This window comes from Rattus rattus, chromosome 3 (assembly GCF_011064425.1).
Source record: "Rattus rattus isolate New Zealand chromosome 3, Rrattus_CSIRO_v1, whole genome shotgun sequence".
Classification (NCBI taxonomy): domain Eukaryota; kingdom Metazoa; phylum Chordata; class Mammalia; order Rodentia; family Muridae; genus Rattus; species Rattus rattus.
The window spans coordinates 192,475,426-192,497,520 of record NC_046156.1 but is presented as its reverse complement, the minus strand read 5'-3'; positions in this window follow the sequence as shown (position 1 = coordinate 192,497,520).

Below are 22,095 nucleotides of genomic sequence, written 5' to 3'. Positions count from 1 at the left end.
GCTCGTCCCAAGCCCCGGCGACTCTGAGCACCTCTGCGATCTGGGGTCCGAGTGCTTGGCACTCAGCCTCTGAGCCCTCTGGGCTCTACTTCCCGCTGTCCACGCGGCGCTGGAGCGCTCTGCTCTCACCGCTGGGTCTCGTCTCTGAGTGGTCCCTTTCTCTGGTGGCCCAGCCCTCTGCCTCTTCTCCCTCTCCAGAGCTCCGACTGTTTTCTTTGCTCTCTGCGGACTCCCACTTTCATTCACTTCATCCACAACCTGTAGTAGTTAGCCTTCACTCCGCATCAGAAGAATCTCTATAGAGAGCAGCAGAGGTGGGCACGGATGCAGTTTACACAGGTACAGCCAAAGTGTCATCTTTGTTTGCCCAGTGACATGGCAAATAGAGTCTGGCTCGCAGAGGCTTTACCTGGGTGGGGCGGACAACTGATCCAGGTTGGGGAGGCAGGCTAGGAAAGGGACCTTAGATTAGCTGTAGTGAGAGCACAAGGTATTGAAAATCAAGTAACAACTAACTGTGGGTGTTTTAAAAACATACAGCAGCACCCCATGCTCACCTAAATTACATGGAAAAGGGAGGGAAGGCAAGAGATGGTGGAAAAGAAAGTGAGAACCTTCTAGAAAGCGAAGCAGAAAGGGAAGGATTTTTCAATCACTTCTGAAGTGCAGAAACCTCTTTTCCCTTTGATTCTCATTTTTTCTAAGTGATCTGTCCAGTGTTTTGAAATAACAGTAGTCATGTGTGCTTACTGTAGCAAGTCAAACAATACTGAGGGGTATATACGACAAAAATAACAATCGAGTTAACTCGAAACTAGCAACTAGTGCCTGCAGAATTTCTAGGGCAGAGCATGGTTCCATTTTCAAGTTCTGCTTCCTTCCTTTGGCCAGGGGCTTGATTGGAAGGCAGACGTCATGAACTTGCGCGCTGGGTATTTTTATATTCTTATAAATATTCCTGAGCTATGCTCTGGAACGCAGTTACTTGGAGACAGTTTGATTCTTTCCCATTTGTTTTTCAGCCTCATTGGTCGGGATCAGCATGGACTAAATTCTTCCCTACAGAGATAACACTTTCTGAATATTCTATGCCATACGTCAGGAATCGCCAAGCTTACCAGTGGTGGCAAGTACCCCACCATCCCCAGACCTGCTGAAACTTTAAGGATTGTTCTCTCCACTCCTTTCAGTGTTACTTTTCCCAGCCTCAGACAGCTTCCTACCTGAGGTAAACAGACAGATCAGTACTAAGCTGAAGATTCTTGTGACCTTCAAAGCTAGACTACAGGTCACCTGTCCGGTCACCCAATTCTCTCCTCTCTGGAACCATGTTCCCTGGCTTCCCTGGCTTCTTTCTCGGCTTCACACTCTCAACTCAACCAACTGGACTCCACCTGAACTCTCACCCACCCTGCACAGTAGCTATGCTTTCTACAGAGTGGAGGGGAGGGGGATGGGTTGGAGAATCATCACAAGGCTTCTTTCACCTGTTTCCACTTAGACACCACCCTCCTGCAGGATGTCATATCCATGGCCAGAACTCATTGTGTCGTAGAGATGGGAATTCAGCCTGGTTTCCAGCATGCAACACACAGACTCAGCCAGAGACTGGACCCAATTTAGTTAGGTCTGGACTTGGTCTCTCTCATAGAACTGTAATTCTATCACATGCACAGGAAGGCAAAAGAAAGTAGTGGGCATAAAAGAGAAAAACAAGGCAGAAAGGAGTAACAAACAAAGGTTGACGGCTTTGTGATTTTTGTTTGAGTCCTTTCTTGCACCTTCCTACTCTTGAGGCCCCTGTTACTCAAGACCAAATGTCCCTTTCTGGTAAATGTGCCTTCAAATAATTTTAGTTTTGACACTGGCCTCAGTGGGCTTTGAACTTGCTATGTCATCAAAGGTAACTTCAACAGTCTGGTAACTTCTGTCTTCCTCTAGTATTGTTTGCATGGCCGGGGTTGGGATTTGAACACAGAGCTCCCTGAGTGCTAGGCAAGAACTCTACCAACTGAGTTGCATGCACAGCCCTCAAGTCAGTTTCTGTTACAGACAGGCAACTCACAACAACATAGCAATCAATAATGGACCCCATATATATATAGGAGGTAGGGGGATTCCTATGCAATTGTATTGCCTGTGACATTATAGCAATCTTAGTTTGTGTACATACACTCTATAATGTTCACACAACCAAGTCAATTAGTAAGGACTCCCAGAATGTTCCATCAATAAATGGTTGGTAACTGTTGATGCAAGAAGAAGTTTCTGCCTCATACCACAGGATGTTTTCAGGGGAGCACCTGAGGAGGGAGTGTTGAAATAATAAAATAATGCTCTGTCTTAATTAGGGTTTTACTGCTGTGAACAGACACCATGATCAAGGCAACTCTTATAAGGACAGCATTTAATTGGGGCTGGCTCAGTTTCAGAGGTTCAGTCTATTATCATCAAGGTGGGAACATGGCAGCATCCAGGCAGTCATGGTACAAGAGGAGCTGAGAGTTCTACATCTTGATCAGAAAGCAGCTAGAAGACTGGCTTTTGGGCAGCTAGGAGGAGGGTATTAAAGCTCACACCCACGGTGACACACATACTCCAACAAGGCCACACATCCTAGTAGTGCCACTCCCTGGGCCAAGCATATACAAACTATCAAATGTTCCTTAATTGATGGGCATGCTCCATTGAAGCAGGGAAAGTCAGACAAGCTGATATGTGGTATATGGAGAATGAGCATTGTGGGGACAGAGCTTGGAGGTCTGCAGGGTGGCATCTGGGGAGCGAACGCTGCCAGAGCTCAATCTTAGATGGCACAGCATTCTGGCATAAACTCTCTGACCATGAATGCTCAGTAGAGAAGGAGAAGAAAGAACAGTAGAATCAGTCAGGAGATTCTCATTAACACAAGCACCACAGCAACCGTCTTTGCCCACACATCCCTCAGGTACAGACAAAATACAAAACACACAGCTGCCAGACTCCAGGCAGCAGCGACTAGCCAGAGTTTAAGCCAATAGAGCAGCTTTTTAACACAGGATTCAGTGGCTGTCAAGACCATGCCTTCAAAACAGCTTAGAACAGTACCAGCTGAACATGGTAGCCTGAGTCTGCATTCCCAGCACTAAGGATCATGATTTCAAGGGTGACTGAGATATGGAGGTTCAAGACCCTGACCCAATCTACACAGAGGGCCATCGATATAGTAAAGTGATTGTCTAGCCTCAAAAGGTCTTGGCTCAATCCCAAACAGCACCACCATTGGTGGTGGTGGTGGTGGTGATGATGATGATGATGGTGGTGGTGGTGGTGATGATGATGATAGTGATGATAGTGATGATGATGTGGTGGTGGTGGTGATGATGATGATGATAGTAATGATAGTGATGATGTGGTGGTGGTGGTGGTGGTGGTGGTGATGATGATGATAGTGATGATAGTGATGATGATGTGGTGGTGGTGGTGATGATGATGATGATAGTGATGATGGTGATGATGGGGGTGGTGGTGGTGGTGGTGATGATGTTGTTAGTGGTGATAGTGATGTTGTTGGGGTGGTGGTGGTGGTGATGATGATGATAGTGATGATAGTGATGATAGTGATGATGATGATGATGTGGTGGTGATGGTGGTGGCGGCGGCAGTGGCGGTAGCTTGAATGAAATGCCCCTCCATAAGTCTTAGACATTGAAAACTTGGTCCCTAGTTGGTGACTGTTTGGGAAGGATTGGGAAGAGTGGCCTTGTTGGAGGGGGGTTTCTGGGGATTCACTTAAGGTTCCAAAAGGCCACACCATTCCCAGATAATAGTCTCTGCCTCCTGCTTCTAGACCAAGAGGCGAGTTCTCAGGTGCTCCTGCTGCTGTCCTTTTGATCAGCCACTGTGGACTGTAACCCTCGGGAACCGTAGGGACAACTTAGATGCTCTCTTTTATAAAATGCCTTGATCATGGTTTTTTATAACAACAAGAATAATTTATAATATGCATAACAAGTAATATAATACAGAAGAAAAATTTTTTTAAAAGGAAATGCTAACTTGGTCTGATATTCCAAGTCTGGAATTCCCAGCCACTCCGAGAGCCAAGGTAGAAAGACTAAAAACTCATTAGCTCATTACTTACCTGCATGCTTTATCGAAACTGTCTCAAAATAAAAAACCGCTTTTAAGGTGGGAGAAGGGCTGCAAGTGGGTAAAAGCACTTGCTGTGCAAACCTAATTAACTACATTCAGTGTCCAGATCCCTTGGAAAGGTGGAAAGAAAATTGGTTCTGCAAAGTTGTCCTATGACTTTCATACATGTACCATGGCCTACCACTACCTTATCATATAGATACCCAGATACATCAACACACACCACACCACACACACACACACACACACACACACACACACACACACACACACACACACACACAATCAATCAATCAATCAATCAATCAGTCAGTCAATCAACAATGTCATTTTAAAAGAGGCCTGGGATTTAAGTCAATGGTAGCATGTTTGCCTAACACAATGTAGTGCTCTAAGTTCAGTCCCCAAGTGCCACTAAAGACACCAACAGATCATCAAATCATTGGTTTTGACACTGCTTTGTGGTCCCACCTGAGGCTCCCCTAGCAGAAGCTCTGACAGGGAGTACAATGTGACTGGCCAAACACCCAAAGGTCATAAGCTACATTGTTTTTCTCCTTGAATCTCTGTGTCTCAGTAAGAGGGGTGCTTCCCCCTTAGGGAGTACTCTGGAAATAAGATGTTTTGGGTGGGATAATAACACGGTATCCCAATGACCTGGGTACATCGACACCTAGATGCAGGGCTTCTTCACGTTGTGCAGAAGTGCGGGAAGACAAGCCGTGTCTGTGACCTCTATGTGTTCTATAAGACATCATTCAGGTGAAAAGCCCATTTATAATGATCTGTGCCCAGGACCCAGCCCCGTGGTACAAATAAACACAACACACATTTGAATTTTCCAGGAATGCAACTGCTTTGTAAATTGAGGGAAGATGGTTCTTTGTTTGGGTTGGGACTTTGCCAAGAGTTGTTTTCTCTTTCAGGAAAATCGTATGCCAGAAGCAAGACTGCTGAAGGTTTGTTGCCTTTGCCAACACTGCCCACCAGGCCAGGCCGTATGCAGTCACTCAGCCATGGCTTAGAGCTGTTGCACGCGGAGTACATGAAGAAGTATTACAGCTTTTAGTATAGCCATACTCTCACATTTTCATATACAAATGGGTATTTTTTTTATTGTAAATGACATTTATTTCATCTTCATATTGCAGTAAGAGGTATAGTTAGTGTACTCATTGGCTGTATCTGCTATAATAAAAGGCAATACACCCAGTATTTTGAAAAAATGATTATTTTGTTATGATTGGAGAAGGTTAAGGTGTCAGTGGGGTTGCTTCCTCTGCAAGCTTTGAGGGAAGATCTGTGTCAGGCCTGGTTCCTTTGCTTGTAGATGGTCTTTTACCAGGTATGATCAACAACATCTCTCACTGTGCAGGTCTGAGTCTACATTGCCAATTTTAAACAATGACACCTATTTCATTGGCTTACAGTCCATCTACATGGCCTCGTTTCAGCTAAATGACCTCTTTAAGGGCCCATCTCCAGAAATGCTCTGAGAAAGTAGCAGTTAGGCCTTTACAATATACATTTTTAGGGTGTGAGGAGGGCACAAGTCGATCTGCAACAGTTTTAGGCAGATAGAGCATTACTCTGTATGAATTTTATTCTAAGATATCCAAAGGAAGACATTTAAAATACTATTACAAGACAAGAACATCAAGTCTGACAGTGATGGGGGCTATTGATGCAATTTCTCATGAAGACAACAGGAAATAGTACGCAGCAGCAGTGAGATCTGCTCCTGGCTGCTAACTTCCAGCTAACAAGGTTTACCCAAGATGTCCATGATAAAACAAGCAGGGGAGACTAGAGAGACCTAGCTGGCTAGTAGGCTGAAGGAGATAAGGGTTTGCTGAAGCCAACTTGGCAGTAGAAAGAATGGAGGACTCATGAGTACTTTGTTCAGCGCCTTTAATGGGTCCTGTGGTGGTTTGAATATGCTTGGTCCATGAGAGGTGTGGCCTTGATAGAATGGGTGTGGCATTGTTGGAGGAAGCACATCACTCTAGGGGTGGGCTTTGTGATCCAAGCTCCACCCAGTACAGAAGAAAGTCTCCTGCTGCTGCTGCCTTTGGATCAAGATGTAGAACTCTTGGCTCTATGAGCAGCATGTTTGCCTGGATGCTGCCATGGTTCCTACCATGATGACAATGGACTGACCCTCAGAACCTGTAAGCCAACCCCAATTGTTTACCTTTATGAGAGTTGCCATGGTCATGGTATCCCTTCACAGGAATGAAATCCTAGCACAGGTCCTTATTTCCAAGGCTTGGATAGTCACTGTAACTCTACTTTCTCAGCTTTGTTTTTTTTTCCCACCTCTAATGTGCTGTACTGGTGACTCAGGCTTCTTCCTGCCCCAGAAATAACTTCATATCTGCTTTTCTATCCAAGGAATGCTCTAACCTTTTTTCCTTTTTCTCCAAATTGTGTGCAATTCTCAAAGCCAAGCCATGTTTTTTTTTTCCTCCCCATAAAGATTCCTGTAACTAATAGAGCAACCAGCAGATAGAGTAGAATTTGGAAAGATATATGTATATGTATATGTATATGTATATGTGTATGTGTATATGATGTCTATGTATATGATTTATCTGTATATGATGTATATGTATCTATGTATGATGTATATATATGCAGATGTATATGTATATGGTATATATGTGAATGTGTATGTGTATACATATTTATATGTGTATGTGTATGCATATATATGCATATGTATATGTGTTGTGTATATGCATATGTATATGTGTGTTTATGGTATTGTGCATATTCTTGTGTGTGTATGCATATACATATGCGTATATGATGTATATGTATATGTATGTGTATGTGTATGATATATGTATATATGTATATGTATGTGATATATATGTATATGCATATGTATATGATGTATATGTGAATGTGTGTATGTATGCACATGTATATGCATATATATGCATATGTATATGGTGTATATGCATATATGATGTACATGTGTATGTGTGTGAGCAATGAGGAAAGAGGGATCACAGAAGCACTACCAGTATGGCTTATACATTATTAGACATAACATATGAGTAAACATGGAGAAAAACAGCAAATAAGTTATTTGTTTGCAACAAAAGGAGCCTGAGAAAGAGAGTGGGCCCAGTGTAGGAAAACAGGACACTGGTGGGTCTTCGTGGCTGATATGGTTAACTCACTCTGTCCCTTGACAGAACTGTGGTCTTCAGAAAAACAATGAAATGGAAGTAAATGTATGATCTGAATATGACATATCTCCCATGGGCTCATGGTTAAGAAACCTCCTCAGTCACATATGTCTACTCCCATGATGTTCTGCCTAAGTGTCTGGGGTCAAGAATTCTTGAATGTTACTCTCCCGAAACCATAAGCAAAACAAATACTTCACCTATTTAAACTCTCTTGGGTGTCCTGTTAGTGACAGATATTCCTACATTCCTATGAGTGTCTCATCAACAAGACAGTTCCATTTAATGTCCACATAACAGCCCCCATTTACTCTCTAGAAACATGTGTCAAAGAACCTCAAAATAGACGTCAATTAATTCTATTTGCTGTGTCTCTTTTTCTGGGAAGGTATGAACAAAATTTTATTTGCCTTGAATAGGGCACTAAAAAATAGAGCAAAAGGAGGAGGTGGGGAGGAACCAGGATGGGTAGAAGGAGGGAAAACTATAATCATGATATACTGCTTGATAAAATAATTTAATTTTTAAAGGGGGGGGGATGAATAGCCAAGTTAAAAACATAGACCAAAGAAATAACCCTCAAATGAATCTGGAATCAGGCTTCTTTACTAGCACAAGTGACAAGTTCCTTGCCTGAGTAGGTGCATCATCAGAAAACCCACTCCAACAGGCAGGACATACAACATATGTGACGACCCTTGATGAATCACTAGGGAGGGCTTCACTGCAGGAAAGAGATGAGGGGAGGCTTTGAGATATAAGCAGAGGAAACAGGATGTCTTAGACACTGACGGAGCCAGAACGACTATGCAGCCTTTTCCCAAACACATGGCCAACGAGTTGGAATGGTTGGGTTGGTGGCAAGACAGCGAAAAAGGAAGGTGATCCTGTGTCCCTGGAAAACAGAAAGAAAGGACTGAAATCAAAGGCAAGCTATAAGAACATCAAGAAAGTCTTCGAACCAACAGCGAGTTGGAACCACGGAACTCAACATTTAATGCAGCTCAGTGTCTCATTCTCCACATAGAAAAGTAAAAAGTCCACTTCAGTTTTGGAGGAGGGCTAAGAATTAAGAAGAACACAGGGCATGGTTGAGAATGGTAGCCATGGTAACATTTTTTCCCCCGTGATAAACTTTGCATCAAAAATTGGTAAAAGCCTACTAGCTGCCAAGAGGAAGTAAAGACAATTTCCTTTAGAGACATCTCAAAACCAAAAGACTGATTTTACATGAAAAGACGTAATGAAAAGTCCATTCATAAAATGCTTATTCCACTTACATGAGCTTTAATTCACACATTCTTAGCAATTATGCTTGGATTGCTCATGAAGATTCCATAAGATATTAAAGCATGGTGAGCCGTCATCTCAAGCAACTGGAAGATTCTAATAAGTGTGGTGCTTCTCTAACATTCAGCCATGGACAAACTACGAGAAGAAGAGAAATGCACCCTGTAGGCCAATGCGTGACAACCTGACTCTCTTGGCCATTTAGAAGTTGGAGCCGGGACTACTGCACTAAGGCCACTAGCTCTTGTTTTTAAAAGCCCGGTTTGGAAGCGTCCACTTAGAGACTAGGAGCTTAGGCGCCACTGCAAATGACCACAGTGAGAGTGTCATCATTCATGTATCACACACTAAGCTAAAGCCATGTGACTAAGTTTTATAGCTGACATTAGGAAGTCAGCCCGCAACAGTCGTCAGATACCAGGCTACGTACGGCCCTGTTAAGGTAATATGCACGAGTGGCAAAAGCAAACCTTGAGCACACTAGGGGAAATCAGCCACACATTTTAGAAGTTTCCCATCACTGGTCGTCCTTATTCCTGTGTGTGGACTTCCATTATCTGAGGACAGCAGCAGCTCTCTGTTCCTTCTGACTCATACCACATATAGCCAAGACTGGTGCTAATGATTGCCATCTCCGGATCACCCAGCATGCCAGGTGCTGTCAGGAACACGTCACAGGTTGCCTCACTTAAACTGTATAATGTTATTTGAGGTAGGAGCTGATCAATTCCTTTTCAAAGACAACCAAATTGAGAAGACGCAGAAAGTTGTTTTCCTCAAAGTTCATAGACCAGTGAGGTTGTCTAGCTAGTAATGGGAGGAGTAAGATTCTGATCCTTCTGTCCAGCTTTCATTTTCAGCCTGATTCCAACATCACCTTAACTCCATTTTCTGCTCCTTGGCACCTCCGATGACTCATGAGAAGATTCGTTTTTAAAAGGATATATAGTGTGTGTATAAATGTATTCGCACTGTACATACATGTTTTCTTTAAAAGTTTTTTTTTTCATTAATGTGTTTTTTTTTGTTTTTTTTTTTGGTTCTTTTTTCGGAGCTGGGGACCGAATCCGGGCCCTTGCGCTTCCTAGGTAAGCGCTCTACCACTGAGCTAAATCCCCAGCCCATTAATGTGTTTTGATCATATTCTTTCCCCTCCTCATCTCCCACAAGACCCTCCCACCTCCCCGCACACAAAACTTTATGTGCCATTTCTAAAAAGAAAAGAAAGAAGAAAAAAAACACCCTTAAGAAAATCCAACAAACAAAAAAGAGAGAAAAACCAGTAAGCAAAACTACCAAAACAAAGCAAAAAGCACACACACACAGACAGAACAGAAAGAAACAAAACAAAATAAAATCAACTGGTCAACTGCTCCTGGGCATGTATTGATATAGCCAGTGACTCTTCATTGGAGAAAACTGTTTTTCCCTTTTCCAGCAGGTATCCATTACATAATTTCTTGGTTAGGGTTGGGACTTTATATCCATTTCTCCTTCCCAGTAGTGGGTTCTTGTCTGGCTTAAACCTGTGCAGGACACAGGCGATTGGGGCAAAGCATTGCCACATCCAGATGCTTGAGAGCGCACGCCCTCCTATATAGAACAAATGAATATGAAGACAAGTAGCATATTATTAGGAAGTTGTCGCTGTCACCAGTAAGGGGAACAAAGTGAGTATCAAACCCATCAAATACTCAGGACTTAAAACTAAGACACTATACTTTCATATCTCTTTAAGGAGTTCACAAAATCAAACACCTACTCCCATTCCAACACCCCACAAAAGAACGAACAGAAAATAACACAAAAAGGGGGTGCAGTTGGGAACGACAGTTAAAAGAACTGGCTGCTCTCCCGAAAGACCTAGGTTCAGTTTCCAGGACCCACGTGGCAGCTCACTACTGTGTGTAACACTAGTTTCAGGGGACCCCGGATGGTCTTCTCTGGCCTCAGTGAGCACCAGATAGCACACAGTGCACATAGATACCTGGAGGAAAACACCCATACACACAACCTCAATGTTTCTTTCTCAAAAATTAGTTCCTAGTAAAGGTTAGCTATACAGCAGCCAAATTGCTGGATTTTTGGCATAGCCTCTAAGTACAGTAATGTGGTTTGCCCTGGAGTTATCTGTATTTTGATGCTAATTCCACTGCCCCAAGGACAGCTGCCTAGTCGCATGCTCAGGACTCAAGTGACTTCACCAGAACCTTCTCCCATTGAATTTGTAAAATAACAGGTGAGAGGAGATACAGGATAGAAGGAGGCCTGTCATTGGAGGAGAAGGAAGGATGGGCGGGAGAGAAGTTAGAAGGAAGAAGAAGAGACTGGAACCAAGAAAGAGAAGAGACAGGAGGGACAGGGAGAGGAGCTGAGGGACAACAATGGAGGCTGACGTTAAGATTCCACTCTGTGTATTTACAGGTTGTTATTAATGTTTTTTAGGGATGGATGTATACTGGGCTTTGTAGGTGGGCAATTATGTCTTATCAATTGGATCTAAGGTTATTGTGTTGTGTGTTCTTTCATGTGTAGATTTAAGTGTAATGGAGTGTGGGTCGGCCAGTCTGGGCCACCATGGAATTGGAATCCATGCAGATATCTTGGGGCACCTCGGTGTGGACCTAGTGGGGATAAAAGACAACCATACTTATTTTTTATTTTCTATAGTTTTACAACAACACAGTAACTTCACTGATTTAGCAACCTTTTGGTGACTTACCCTCAATCTAACAATGTCTTTATACTCTTTCCACCAGTGCTAAGAACAAAAATTAAATCTGGGTAAGAGGAGAACGGTGAGTTACTCTTTATACAAATACCTAATTCACAGTCATTGTTAAAAGGAGAGAGGAGTCAGTAGTGACTATTAGGTTAGTAATTGAGGTTTCTGTGCTTAGAAGGATGTCAAAAATCCAGTCAGTTGGTTGTAATATAGCTCAGGACCCAGTTGCGAAAGATAAAATTTATAGTCAGCCTACCAGGTTATATGTTCTGTGGCCGGAAAAACAGCTAGTCTCCACTGGTCTCGGGACAAAGCTAGTCTCAACTGGTCTCGGGACAAAGCTAGTCTCAACTGGTATCGAGACAAAGGAATCTGTCTTTACTTCTGTCAGGTCGTGGGTCTGAAAATTGCGCAGAGATGGGTCCTACTGGTTTACAAGTTTGCATGTTAAAAGAAATAGTCATGCTTTTCACATTCTAGGGCTCAGACTCCCCGTCGGCCTCCTCAGATCCTCGTGCGTGCTGGGAAATCTTGCTTCCTGTGATCTTCATGAAGTAAAGTATGCATGTTCTTAACTTTGGTTGAAATCTCAAGCACTGGACTATTGATGGCAACATCTGTGCAGGCAACATCATGTCTCCCATACAGTCAAGGGCTATGGCAATAGCTTAGGTGGGCTTCCTGGGCTCCACGAGTGTAGGGGAGACAGAACTCTCTGAGCTAATGGAGGCTCAGGGGGTCTATTTGTCTGCCAATGTCAGCCGCCCCTCTGAATTCTTCTATAAATAAACACGGGTAATTAAGTATGGAAGGTGGGTGATGTGCTGGAATAGCAGGCGTAGTAAAAGCAAGAAAGGTTTTTAATTACCATTTGTGCCACTCCATTTTCTTCTTAGAGTGCAGTAACCGGGGGAGCATGAGCTGAATAATTTTCAAGCCTGGAACACATTTGGTGACCACCTCGTTGACAGGAAAACGAGGTTTACCACCTGTCTATAAGGCTTTACTCTTTTTGGAGAGAAGAACTATTTATAAAATATATCCCAAAATTCTACTACTTACTTATTTTATATGTTTATATGTTTTTCAATTTTTTAAATTTTTTTTTTCATTTTTAAACATGTGGCACATTACCTAGGTTTTGGCAGTATTGTGGTTAACTAGCACAAACTTACAAGATTCAGATATTGAAAATGGAACTAATCACCTCCTAAAATTCAATTTTAAGAAAAACAACGTAGATTGTTGTCTTTATGTGCAGGTGAAGATCGGCACAAGGTAAGGCAAGGCTTGTGACCGGGCAGTGAAAAAGCGAGGCGGGGACAGAGTTCTTGTAAGGGGAAGAGAGGAGAAAGAGGAGAACCAAGATGGAGGTAGAGAAGGACGGACGACCCAGGTCTGTGTGGTCTTAAAGGGCCACAGGTGTTTATGAATATTTCTTAAGGGATGGATTTTTATAGGACAATTTGTCTTACCTAGGTGGGCAGTTTATATCATTATCAATTGGGTGTGAGTTTATTATGTGGACCGAACGCGGATTGAGAATTTAAGATATAAACCTGATTGCTTAATTACAAGCTCATTGAGTTTGATCGTAACAGGTTACTGGGAGTTGTGACTATAACCATTAGAGGGCAGCTGCGACCAGGCTCAGAGAGTAGACACTTGGCAGCTTGGGATGGAGATTGGGAATTTAGCGGGTGAGATGCTTTGCTGACTGAGATGAAAATATCCCGCTGATGCTATGTAGCCCACTGGTGCCAGCACTAGCGAGGAATGGTGAGATTTATTTTATTAATATTTACCGCAACAGAAAATTATGACCAGGGAGATGAGTCAGTGGGTAAAAGCTCTTGTTATCAGGTCTGGAGACCTAAATTTAATCCATAAAACCCATATGAATTCGGAAAGAGCAAAGCAACTCCACAAAGTAGTTCTCCGACCCCAGATGCGCACTGTGGCATGCACCGCCCCCCACACATCATGTACACAGGCACGGTAACCATACAATATGACTTTTAAAATTCAAAATGAAATGCAAAGCTAAATATCAATCTGAGGGGTAGGCAATTTAGTCTCAAATACACTTGGGGAGTAAATATGTCCTTGGGAAGACTTTGCAATTCAAAATAATTTTTGAACAACTCAAAGTGTCTGACGGGAACAGTTTGCCTCAGGGATAAGAATAAGAACGTGCTTTTTTTGTGTCATTAAAAATGATAATAGTGCTGACTTCAAAAGGGATGTATTTAATATTTATTTATTTATTTGTGTGTGCGCATGCGCACACATCCATATATTAAGGGAGGGCAGAAAATGGCCCCAGATGTCCTCCTCTCTCACTCTTTGCCTCTTCCTTTGAGAAAGAGTCTCTCCTAGACCCAAGGCTTGTATTTCTCAGTTAGGCTGAAAACCAGCAAGTCCTATCTATCTTCCTTTGCCCATCCCTCTCAGAGCTGGGGTTGTAACTTTAATTCTTTTCAAATCCCATTTTTAATGATGACTCTTAAATGCTTTAACCTCCCTTTTAGTCTGCCACAACCTACAAGAGGTAGGTAGAAAGGATACGGAGAAGTGGACCTGTTTAGAGAGGTTCTTTGTTTGGAAATCGGCAGTTCAGTTCCCAGGTCAGCAGCAACACCTTGATTCACTAGCAAACACCTCAAGGATTCACCAGCAGTCCAGTTTGGTAGTCGGGATAGCAAACACGAATCAGAAACCATAGGACTACCTAACGTAGACAGCCAGGCCTCAGCCTCAGCACGAGTCAGCAGGAGGGACCAGGAGGAACACCAGAAGCGGTGAAGATCAGCGAAGACTTGAGACCCACAAGAATTGCACAGCCAGCTCTAAAAACAAGCCTAGCTCAGTCCTTGTCACTGTCCTTCCAGTCCTTTTGTACTTTCCCCAAACATCTCATGTCCTCCATGGGTCTTGCCTCAGCCGGAGTCTTGCCTCAGCTGACGTCACTCTACCAATCGGCCGGAATCTGTGGAAGCTGCAATAAACTGCAGCACACCACCAGAAGATTTGTGGTGCTTTTCTCTCTATGGAGTTCCAACAAATGGAGCTCAACTATGCAATGTAAGGTAGACCAAAACATGCTCATCATTAGCAAAGATTCCCTCATCACGTGTTCTTTCATGCATTTGCTTCAGCAGAACATCTCTCTCCTGTGTCTGCTCCAGTGAAATGTTCCTTTATGTGTCTGCCTTAGCCTTTCACACCTGTATCCACTTTAACTAAACATTTTTTTAAATATGGTTGCCTCAGCAAAACACCGTCCAACCGACTTTCTGAAAAACCCTTAAGTTTCCACTTCAGGGGATATAATCCTGACTTGTTATATGAGTGCTGGTGTCGAAACTCTGGTCCTCCTGATTATGCAGTAAGTTCTCAGGCTGCTGAGTGATATTTCCAGCCTCTTACCCTATTTTGCTTTCTTACTATGTATAGCTATGTGTGATGATTGGTTTTGTTAATTAGCACAGTCAGGATAGAATCACTTGGGAAGAGACTCTCCATGATGGAGAATCTTGATGGAGCTGCTCTGAGAGCTAGTTCATGTGAATCTGTCTTGATTATGTTAATTGATGTGGGAAGACCCAGTCAACTGAGGGTGGTACCATTCCCTAGGTTTGGGTCTTAGACTATATTAGAGAAGGTGATCTGAGTACTAGGCAGGCATACATTCATTTCCCTCTGATCTTGACAGTGCATATTATGGGACGTGAGTGGCTGCTTTAAGTTCCCGTTACTCTCTGCAATGGTGATTTATAACTTGGGATTGTGGGAGGAAATAAGCCCTTCCCCTCTAAGTTGCTTTATGTCAGGATGTTTTACCACAGTAACAGAAATGAAGCTAAGACAGCACGTTTCATAGTTTTTAACAATGTCAATGAAACATATTCTGACTTTCACAAAAATCCTTCGTATTTCTACATGCCAGTACATATGTGAGCCTAAATTAGAACATTTATATATTATTTAATAACTTTTCCTTCTGCTTGCTCTGTAACTATAAAAACATATTATTTTATTATTTTCTCCATCCTTTCATATTCCACATCTCCCACAGATCAATCATATATACTTATTTAGCAATAAACTACAAAATACTAGAAATTATTTAAATGAATTTCTGTGTTATTACATATACCTTACCTTCAATACCTAAATTTAAACAGCATATACATTTAGATAGTACCGAATAATGAAATGATAATACAGTGACTAATTACATAGATATAAGAGCTTTAGTTACCTTAATTTATTAATTCTCTATGGCACTTTGGAATCTTATTCTTTTTTAAATTTAAAAACTATGCACCAGAGTGCAAATTGAAATCTATAACATTCCTCTTTGGTCTGTGCATTTTAGTCCGTATGTGAAATAATTGACTTTATTTATAGAGTACGTTTTATATTAGAAATTTGCATTTGTACTTGGTAATCGTTTTAAAGCCATGGAGTACATGAAGAGAGCAATCACTATTGTATGAATAATTCAAAGAACAGTTTGTCCCAAAGAGGTGAAGGAGTGGAAGGGAAAAAAGATTGGTCTGGTGTCAAATATGCTGGCTGTGGCCTTAATTCTGGCTCCCTGTCTATCACAGATTTTCAAATGGGACTTCCATAGTCATGGGAACAGCTTCTGTTGCTCCTGAATAATTGAATACTGCCCATCAATAAAACAGATTAATTCTGACATATTGGACACCTCTGCTTTATGCTCTGTGCTTGCTTGTTTGGTTTTGATAAAAAGTCTTTGTCTTATTTGCGGGTTTATTGCTGTGTAGAGACACAATGACCAAAGCAACTTTTATAAAGGGAAACATTTAGAGGGGTTGGCTCACAGATTCAGAGGTTTAGTACATTTTCATCATGGTGGGGACATGGCAGCATGCAGGCAGTCTTGATGCTGGACGAGCTGAGAGTTCTACATCTTGATTTGCAGCCAGCAGGAGACTGTGCCTCACTGGGTGTAGCTTGAGCATATAGGAGACCTTTCGGCCCACCCCCACAGTGACACACTTCCTCCAACAAGGCCACACCCACTTCCACAATGCCACAACTCCTAATAGTGTCACTCCCTATGGACCAAGCATTCAAACGTGAGTCCATATCTATTCAAACCACCATCGTCTCTAAACATAACCCAGGTGCTAGGAAAAGCTCAACATCCCAGTGTTTGTTAGGAAAAGATGAGTTGGGATGGGGACAGGAGTTTGGAATGAGCATCTCTTAACTTTGTTTTCAGATTATAAATCTAAAACATAATATGGCAATTAAATTTAATTAGCTAGACTAATTGATGTGTTGCGGATAAAACACTGTGGGTGCTTGAAGAAAAGATTAGCATTTGAATCTGAGGGGCAAATAAAGAAGATTGTTTTCATAGTCCTCAGAGCACCAATACAAGAAGCATCCCCCATCATCCACTGAAGACTCGGATAAAGAATATAGAGGAAGGCAGATTTCCTCCTGAGCTGGGACAGCCCATTCTCTCACCCTGAGTATCACTGCTCCTGGTACTTGGACCTTTGGAATATGGGCTAAGATTTCAACATTGCCCACAGCCGGGTTCTCTGGCTTAGATTTTTTGGGCTTTATAGATAGCAGTGGTGAGACGCTTTTATAATCACGTCAGCCTCAGCAAAGCCTTCATAATAAACCTCTTTATACAATGATTTCTCCTTATATACATATATCTCCAATATATTCTCTGGAAAACACTTACTGATATATAGAGCTAATTTTTCATTAGGGGTGTGTGTCACACAGTCGAGAGTACTGTAGACTTTTATTTTGACAACGATTTTTGTAAGCACAGAATTTTCACGTTAGAGAAGTAAAAATGATTGCATCTGTGGTACTTTTAAAGCACACAAGCATAGCAATATTATATTCCACTTGACTTGCCACTTCTTAATTACAGTTTGGCTTTATTTTTGTGAGATATAACAGTATTCATCTTGATTATATTATTGTTCTGTGGGCTTGCCAGTAAAGCACATTATTGTGGATAATGTGGATGATAGTGTGTCTTTTAGGATAACAAAAGATCACAATTTTAGAAGATAGAATACATCAATTAAATCACAAAGTTTGACCATGGATGTTTTAGCAACTACCCACCCAATTCTGCATAATGTCTGAAAGGTCTTTAAACCACCCTACAGATGAAAGATTTTTGTCTCCCAGGATGTTTTCTTTTCCTTTTATTTATTGCTTTTTGAGACAGTTTTCTGTATAGCTCTCACTATCTTGGACTTCCCTCTATAGACCACACTGGCTTCAGACTCAGAGATCTGACTGCCTCCCCCAGGCACTGAGATTAAAGCCATGAGCTACCATGCCTGGCGTCAGGATGTTTGCTTATCAGCACTATCCTTAAGTCTTTCATCCAGAACAGGTTGGGTAGTCAGACAGGGAGGCCAAGGTTTTCTATATGAACATAGAGAACAAGCTGCTGTTTCTCAGAAGAGACCCACGGACATTCTCTTAGCTCTGCATCATTCAGCAAAGATGAAGAACCTTCTTATTAGTAGAATTGGAAGCCCTGGGTGATACCCCAAATGCCAAAGTAGCCTTTTGTCTCCAACTCCACATAACACCAAATTAATCATCACAGCCAAGTGGCTCCCCACCGACTGCATCACCCTTCTTGAAAACCACACTCTGCTCTCCTGCTGACTCTGTGATGTCCCTTGCTTCTCACAAATCACTTCCCGAATGAATGAACGAACAAACAAACAAACAAACAAAGAAGTTGACTCCTCTTTGTCTCTAACGGAATTTCTGTTCTACAGGCAAATTCTGAGATCCTAAGTTTTGACTCAATTGTTCAGTCCTAGAATTCAGCACCTAGGAAGGAAATGTCCATCCCCAGTTCTGTCTACTTAGTTCAGGTAGAGATACTCATTTACCTTTGTAGCCTCATACTGCAGCATCATGGCCATGCACAAAGATGAAAACCAGGAAATTTTCCCAGGCAGAAAAATCCCAGTTTCCTCTCATTCCTTACCTCTCTCTTGATTATATTCTTAATCCTTTCTTGGGTTTGTTATGTCCTAGCTTTGATTCAGCAAGTTTTCCTATAGCCAACGTAGGTGATGTTTCTCTCTCTCTCTCTCTCTCTCTCTCTCTCTCTCTCTCTCTCTCTCTCTCTCTCTCTCTCTCTCTGTGCATGTGTGTATGTGTGTGTGAGAGAGAGACAGAGACAGAGACAACAGACAAAGGCAGAGAGACACAGAGAGAGACAGAGAGACAGAAAGAGAGAGAGAGAGAGAGAGAGAGAGAGAGAGAGAGAGAGAGAGAGAGAGAGAGGAAAGCCAGTCTCTAGGAGCTCTGACGCACCTGAGAACAGAGGTAAGACCACCACTTCTGTTCACATTCCTGGCCCAAGAGAAAACAGCCTAGAGTCCTCTAAACACAGGAACCCAGGAGCAGTCTAGGACAGGATCTTTCTGGTTTTTGCATGCACTGGGAGCTGAACCTGTGACACGGTCTCTGTACCCAAATCTAGTGGGGGAAGAGATCTGGACTCTCAGAAGTGCAGAATATCCTGAGAGCTCAGGGAAGAAAACCCCTTCTGCTCACATTCCCGGCCGAAGAGGAACCTGCCTAGAGTCCTCAGGACAAAGGAACCCAGGGGCAGTCTGGGACAGGATCCTTCTGGTTTCTGCCTGTACCCAGAGCTGACCCTGTGACACAGGTCTCTGTACACAGATCCTGATGGGAGAAAGCTGGTCTTCAGAAATGCTGACACACAGGCTTAAGGGAGGATCAAGCAAGACCAGGTAACACCAGAGACAGCCTGATGGCAAAAGGCAAACACAGGAACTTAAGCCACAGAAACCAAGATTACTTGGCAACACCAGAGTCCAGTTCTCCCACCAAAGCAGATACCAAACACACTGGAAAAGCAAGATTTGTATTTAAAATCACATCTCATGATGATGATAGAGGACTTTAAGAAGGACATAAATAACTCTCTTAAAGCAATACAGGACAACACAGGTAAAGAAGTAGAAGCCCCTGAAGAGGAAACACAAAAATCCCTTAAAGAATTACAGGAAAACACAACCGAACAGGTGAAGGAATTGAAAAAAACTCCAGGATTTAAAAATGGAAATAGAAACAATAAAGAAATCACAAAGGGAGACAACCCTGGAGATAGAAAACCTAGGAAGGAGATAAGGAGTCATAAATGCAAGCATCACCAACAGAATACAAGAGATAGAAAAGAGAATATCAGGGGCAGAAAACACCATAGAAAATATGGGCACAACTGTCAAAGATAATGAAAAATGCAAAAAGCTCCCAGCCCCAAATATCCAGGAAATCCGGGATGCAATGAGAAGACCAAATCTAAGGATAATAGGTATAGAAGAGAGTGAAGATTCCCAATTTAAAAGACCAGTAAATATCTTCAACAAAATTATAGAAGAAGGGGTTTGGGATTTGGCTCAGTGGTGGAGCGCTTGCCTAGCAAGCGCAAGGCCCTGGGTTTGGTCCCCAGCTCTGAAAAAAAAAAAAGAAAAGAAAAAAATTATAGAAGAAAATTTCCATAATCTAAAGAAAGAGATGTCCATGAGCATATAAGAAACCTACAGAACTCCAAATAGACTGTGCCAGAAAAGAAATTCCTCCTGTCACATAATAATCAAAGCACCAACTGCACAAAACAAAGATAATATTCAAAGCAGTAAGGGAAAAAAGGTCAAGTAACATACAAAGGCAGACCTATCAAAATTTTACAAAGATCCTGGTCAGATGTCATACAGACCCTAAGAGACACAAATGCCAGCCCAGTCTACTATATCCAGCAAAACTTTCAATTACCATAGATGGAGAAACCAAGATATTTCATGACAAAACCAAATTTACACAATAACTTTCCACAAATCCAGATCTACAAAGGATAATAGATAGAAAACTCCAACAAAAGGAGGGAAACTATAGACTAGAAAAGGTAAGAATATAATCTCCTTGCAACGAACCAGAAACAAGAGAGCCACACAAACATAATTACATCTCTAACAACAACAATAACAAGAAACAACAATCACTCTTCCTTAATATCTCTTAACATCAATGGACTCAATTCCCCAATAAAAAGACATAGATTAACAGACTGGATACTTAAAGAGGACTCAGCATTTTGCTGCATAAAGGAAACACACCTCAGAGACAAAGACAGGCACTACTTCTGAGTAAAAGACTGGACAACATTTTTCCAAGCAAATGGTTCCAAGAAACAAGCTGGAGTAGCCATTCTAGTATCGAATAAAATCAACTTTCAACCAAAAGTTATAAAAAAGATAAGGAAAGACACTTCATATTCATCAAAGGAAAAATCCACCAAGATGAACTCTCAATCCTGAATATCTATGCTCCAAATACAAGGGAACCTACATTCACAAAAGAAACCTTACTAAAGCCCAAAGCAGACATTGCACCTCAAGCAATAATAGTGGGAGACTTCAACATCCCATTCTCATCAATGGACAGATCATGGAAACAGAAACTAAAGAGAGACACAGAGAAACTAACAGAAGTTTTAGAACAAATGGATTTAACAGATGTTTATAAAACGATTCATCCTAAAAAAAGAAAAATACCTTCATCTCAGCACCTCATTGGTACTTTCTCCAAAATTGAACATATAATCAGTCAAAAAAACAGGCCTCAACAGATAAAAGAAGATTGAAATAATCCCATGCATCCTATCAGATCACCACAGACTAAAGCTGGTCTTCAATAACAACAAAAAATGACAGAAAACACATGGAAGCTGAACAATGCTTTACTTGGTCAAGGAAGAAATGAAAGAAAGAAATTAAAGACTTTTTAGAATTTAATGAAAATGAAGATACAACATTTCCAAACTTATGGGACACAATGAAAGCAATACCAAGAGGAAAACTCATAGCTCTGAGTGCCTGCAAAAAAAATCAGGAGAGAGCATATGCCAGCAGCTTGACAGCACACATAAAAGCTCTAGAACAAAAAGAAGCAAATACATGCAAGAGGAGTAGAACACAGGAAATAATCAAACTCAGGGTTGAAATCAACAAAAAGGACTATACAAAGAATAAACAAAACTAGAAGCTTCTTTTTTTTTCTTTTTTGGAGAAAATCAACAAGATAGATAAACCCTTAGCCAGAATAATCAGAGGGCACAGAGAGATTATCCAAAATTAACAAAATCAGAAATGAAAAGGGAGACATAACAGAATCTGAGTATATTAAAAAAAAAAACAGATCCTCCCACAAAAGCCTATATTCAACAAAACTGGAAAATCTGAAGAAAATGGACAATTTTCTAGGCAGATACCTCATACCAAAGTTAAATCAGGATTAGATAAACCATGTGAACAGTCCCATAATTCCTAAAGAAATAGAAGCCATTATTAAAAGTCTCCCAACCAAAAAAGTTCAGAACCAGATAGGTTTAGTGCAGAATTCTATCAGATCTTCATAGAAGACCTCATACCAATACTCTTCAAACTATTCCACAAAATAGAAACAGAAGGAGCACTACCCAATTTCTTCTATGAAGCCACAATTATGCTAATACCTAAACCACACAAAGACCCAACAAAGAAAGAGAACTTCAGACCAATTTCCCTTATGAATATCGATGCAAAAACACTCAATAAAATTCTCACAAACTGAATCCAAGACAAAATCAAAATGATCATCCATCATGATTAAGTAGGTTTCATCCCAGGGATGCAG